The sequence below is a fragment of the Pelobates fuscus genome, chromosome 1 (assembly GCF_036172605.1).
Source record: "Pelobates fuscus isolate aPelFus1 chromosome 1, aPelFus1.pri, whole genome shotgun sequence".
Classification (NCBI taxonomy): domain Eukaryota; kingdom Metazoa; phylum Chordata; class Amphibia; order Anura; family Pelobatidae; genus Pelobates; species Pelobates fuscus.
In genome coordinates, this window is record NC_086317.1 from 275,637,677 (window position 1) to 275,643,676 (window position 6,000).

Genomic DNA, 6,000 nt, shown 5'->3' on the forward strand with positions numbered 1-6,000 from the left:
TTAAAAAAAGGTTTGGGTGCTTTTTTTGCTTGAACATAATATTTAAGGATTTAACTGAAATGTTACTGAGAGAGCACTAGATAAAATCTAAATTAAACACTATTTTCAATAAAGGAAGCTTAAACATAAGATGTCTCTTTAAGGGAAATTAGTAGGGAGCCCATGTAGGTCACAGTCAGGGGACTTGTGACCAGGGCTGCATAATCAAAGGGATTTAACTCCTAAATGGCAGACTTGAGCAGATAAACTCCACATGTTCCAAGAGTGCCTCCACTCACCTAGAACTCACTTCGGTGTGCTTTCATCCCTCATATGTCTGAGACCTCCCAGTTGTACCTATATCATCTACATTTGTCCTTACTGACTTAAATAATGAAATACACAATCAAATTAATTGGCACCTAGAGTGCCTTCACCCAGTTGGATCACAATCAAATTAGGGTCTCCAACTACTCCTATGTTTGTTTGTCAAGCTTTATATTGTCGTAGATTATTATTATTGGCATTTATAAAGCGCCAACATATTCCGTATCGCTTTAGATGTATATTGCACCTTTGTCTTTTTACTTGTACCAATTGTATCCATGTATAGAATGTGTTGGCATTTTATAAATAAATCATAATAATAATGTGTCTTAGCATCTCCCTGGTGTACCTACATCCCTCTTATTATTCCCACTGACCTATAATTAAATATGCAAAAATGTACTTGTGCCTAGTGTGACTCCATCCAGTCAAAAAGCACTCCAGCGTGCCTATATCGCTCCATATTGTGTCTTACACCCTCCCAGGTGTCCATATAACACTCTCATTGTTTCCACCAACCTCCACGGCCTTACAATTATAAAATATATTAAAATACTTAGAATTACGAATGCAGTGTATACTTAGATATGTGAAGAGTGCCTCTACCCAGTCAGATGATATCCTTTCATTCTGCCAGTGTCACTCCATACAGTGTCTGTGACCCCTCCAAAGTGCCCCATGTCCTAGGACAGTATATCCACAGACTTATGAAAATGATATATGCCAGATTACTTTGTAGGAATGCATTGTATCCATGTGAATTCTCAATTCTACCTAGAATTTCTCCACCTGGGAAATCAACCAATAAGGTCAATGACCAAACCCTATATTCATATGTAGTTTCTGTGACCCTCTCTGCCATATGTCCTTAGCCAGAGTGTTCACATAAACCAACTTTAACTAACTAATTAGAAGTTAATTTGATATTTAGGCAAAATGGAAGACAAGAGTGGGTTAATGTTATGAGGCTCATAACTAGGGATTAAGGAATACTAAAGGTATGAAAGGATTAACTCTACTGAGTGCATAGCTAGCAGAGAAAGTGACATAGCAGAGCTGCCTCTTTTGTAAGTATTTTTAATGCCTGGTTACTTGCATCATTGTATAACAATTGAAACATTGTGTTTGTGTATTGTGTTTGCAAATAGTGAATGGCTGCACTCAGTATAAAATATGCTAAAACATTACAATGGGCAGATGCTAATAATAAAATATGCTAAATAGGAAATTGCCCAATTTGCCTTTATTTTAGTCTTTTATTTTAATTTACTGTTACTGACAACTGCACACACACACATAGACACACACAGTATTGAAGTGAGATAATAAGTTACAGACGTGTGCAGAGACAGGGTGGGGCATGCACTTAGTCATCCCGTCTCTGTCTGTCTGAGGTGGGTGACATTTTCTCTGTCTGTTTTTTTGAGTTGCTTGAGAGGGACCATTCAAGTCATTCATTTTTTAAATTCTGTCAGTATCATTGTATTTTATATTCCAATGACTCCCTCAGCAATGTTACCATTGAGAGACTGTATCCATTAGAGTAACGAAAGGAAGAAAAAATACACTCAATACATTCTCTTTTTTATTTTTTTTTTGCTGTTTCCTTTTAGGAAATTATTCCTGTAAGAAAGTACAGTTAAGCATTTGAACAATCCCATGGAGTATCTGATAATGGTAACGTTAAATATATTAGCAGATATGACCAGTACATGTGAGTACCATCTACGTGAGCTGACCATAAGAATTTAAGAAATGTTTGTAGCCAGTGTCTATATTACCTCTTTAAAGGAACACTCCAACAGCTGTTGTGGTTATGGTACCAGGAGTTCTTTGGCTCCCACCAATTGTAGGGAGTTACACCATTTTAGAACAGTTTGACTTCTTATGTAGTCTGCTGGGTTTGCATCCCTTTTCAACCACTTGCAACGGACCTAGAAATAGAGTTTAGCTCACCTGCTGTGAATTAATCAGCTGACACTTTCATCAAATGAACTAGGAGAGCTAATGGAAGATCCTGTCTCTTTTCGTCAGTAGTTAAGATGTGAACAGCATCCAGCGGATCTCAGGCAAGAAGTTAAAACATTCTAAAATTTCCACCATAACCACTACAGTGTTATGTGGTGGTGGTTATGGTAGTTGTTTATTTTAGCTTGAAAATCTTAAGCTTTTTCTCAAGCCATCACAGATCACTATTGACATATGTATAATGTAGGTCTAAACAGAACAGTGTAGTGTTTATTTAATAATGATTTAATGATTTAAAATCAACTTTTCAAACACCAACACCTACAGATTGTTTTTCTAGAATACCTTAAAATTATCTGAATTTACATTTATTCTAGTTATTAATTTATTACTACGGGAAATAACGTTTTAGAGATTATATGGTATTTTTTGGAATATTTCAGACAGGGACCGTTTTTGTAAACGACTTACAGTAGATGAAATATAGGTAAATAAAAATGATCAAATACCCTGATTACTGGCAATAAGAACATTCATGGCAAATTTAGTGAAAGCCGCTTCCTTGAAGTGCCACCAAAATGTAAAAGCAATATTTGTATAGCTACATCATTTTCACATTCAGTATATTCAGTTATATTTCTAGCGCAACAGCATATGTACTAAATGAGGTCAACTACATTATTTTGCCTCTTTTGTGTTTGATAAAGTGCCCATGAGACAAGAAACACATTAGAGTGTTGTCTTTCCCCTATTGCTGGTCCCAGCTGCAATTTTAACTATAAAATAGTAAAGGCACTCTTTTTTTTAAAATTGATTTTCATAGCTAGATACATAGTTACATAGTTACATAGCTGAAAAGAGACTTGCGTCCATCAAGTTCAGCCTTCCTCACATTTGATTTTTGCTGTTTTATACTTTCGATTTTATTTTTCTCAATGTTTTTTGGCTGATACATGTTTGTTTTCTCTTTTATGAACTCAGAACCCGTTATAGCCCTTATATTTTTGCAAAGATTATTTTAAAATGTAAACACTTTTATACTTTTTTTTTATAGACTTGTATCCTCATTATGCTTCTTTCAATTTTATATTATCTGTATGTAATTTCATTTTTGCCCTCCCCTTTCTCAGATTTATATCATGACACATTGTAATTCACAACACTTATTTCACATACATCTCTCTATCCTCCTATATATCTCCCCATCACCCATCTATTAGGATTCCTGTAACTAAATGGGATTGTGGCAGATAAATATATTTGTACTGACAGTACTTTCAGTAAAGTTCCAAAGCTAGATGCTTTATGAATACATATAGAGGCACTGTATGACATCTAATCATGCTCCTGTCCCTCTCCATGCACAATGCACCCGCCATAACCCTGCTCAAATGCACTACATGCAGTCACGGGGCAACAAAGGAGGTGGTGACGCACATTCGTTTACAGGGTCCTCCTTGCCATTGGGGCCACTGCAACTTCTATGCTCCTCCCAACCAACCCTCCACATTATCACTTAACACAGATTGAACGTTACTGCAGGTTTCTGATAGAATATTCAGAGTATGCACAGTAACCCTAGCATACATGAACCCTGGGTCATTTAGGGACATTTACAGCACTTGCATCAGGCAGACTGGCCCTCTACAAACATGCATTTACTGCACTAGTGAACATAAATTTAAAACATATGATGCATATTTAATGCATAAACCTAGAACAAAACAGTAGCATTATCTATCAATTGCTATTCCATAATAATTAGAAATATATACAATTACAGTACACAACATACTGGGGGTAGAAATAGAATGTAGTAGACATCATGTGGTATGCCTTAACCAGCTATATTTAAGACATTGCAAACATATGCATAAAAACAGGAATACAATTTTTTGTGATTTACATTAGGTGTGAAAATTTTTTAAAATTCATTTACCTGGAAAAATTATATTCAATTTTATTTGCAGTTCAAAGTGAAAGTCAGTTATGTTTGTACACACGGGATTGGGAGGGGTTAACTGTTTGTGTGTGGTTTTATTACATTTTTGTTATTTGTACCAAAACAAGGGCATTCAATCTTTCTGTTTAGAGTAGAGATTATTCACTCACACTTCCAGTTATGTTTCTTACCTTTGAGTTGGTTTTATTTTTATTGAATAATAAACATTCTATATTGCTTTGATATAATGTGAATATTCTGTATTGCTTTGATATTAAATTAATTATTATGTAGGTGAGATTTACTTATCACAAATCATTTTAAAAGAAACTGGATGGGATTACAATCTGACAGACCAAGCTGTGAATTGTGAATAATGTACATGTCAATTGCAAATACAAGGTCAACATAGTTGAACTAGAGAATACAAATATTTGTTATTCCAATGTGACATCTCCACAATTCTCTGTTTAGAAAAAGGCCCTGTTATAAGTGAAATGGAAATGAGAGGGTAAAATCTCAATATGATCCTTAAAATATCATTACACTAAATCCTAAAATTATGCTACAGTCGAGGAAGAAAAACTAAACACCAATTTATTTTATGCTAACAGAAAACTTTGCAAACTAGTTAAATAAGCTATACACAAGGTCACATTGTAACTGCCTAAGACATTTCTAATGAAATGTATGCATAATACATTTATTTTAGTATCCAGAACAAGTTACAGAACAGCATAATGCATTAAAGGCACCATTCTCTTATAACAGGGAGGAATGTCATGGACTCTAATGCATATTAGCCCAACATGAGATACAGCATATACATTTTAGTTAAATGTGATTGAGTAAAAGCTACTTTTGTTTTTGCGATGGATTAATATAAGAGTCCTCTTTTGCTTAACTGGACGGGTGTCACCATTACCACACAGAGACATATGATAGAGGTTCAGGTAGGCAGGTAGGGGACTGGTAGAATTGGGGTGATATGATTGCTTTCAGCCTTGTACTGTTCTGGGCTGGGGGGTGGCAATGGCAACTTTCCCTCTCACTCTATTCTACCTATATATCTCTGAGTGTTTATGTTCGTATTTGTGAGTTTGTGTGTGTGCGTGTGTGTGTGTGTGTATCTATGAGTTTATGTTTTTGTATAACTGCATGTGTGCACTTGTGTGTCTGTATGTGTGTACCTGAGAGTATAAATGTAGATTGTGCCTGTATGTGTGAGTGTCTCTGTGTGTGCGTGTGTATCTGTGAGTGTGTGAGTGAGTTTGTATATATATTGAGTATGTGCCTGTGGGTGTCCACATGTATGTATCAGTGTGCATCTGTGTGAATCCTTCTATATTAGCGCATATATGAGTGTGTGACTATGAGGGTATGTTATACATCTGTGTGTGTCTGTGTCGAGTGCATCTGTGAGGGTGTATTTTTGTGTACCTGTGTGCATTGAATGTCTGTGTCTGGCTGAATGACTACATGTGAACTAGTGTGTTATTAAGGTCATCTAAATTGTTTTTTGGATCCCCAAAAAAAGTTGAATTTGCAAAACTTGAAAGTGGGCAGCCATGAAATGCTAGGGCCCATTTAGTTCTCCCAGTCCAGAACTGTACTCAGCTGTATTTTTCTTCTTTATCTTGACTGCATCAGTGTGCACAGTGAATGTGTAATCTGTGAAGTGAACTGGAGTTCTATGCTGCAGGTCTGTTTGGATCAGATATATGGAGAGCTTGTGTAATTGTGGAAGTTCTGACACCTAAAACAGTAGAGCTCTATGACTCCCT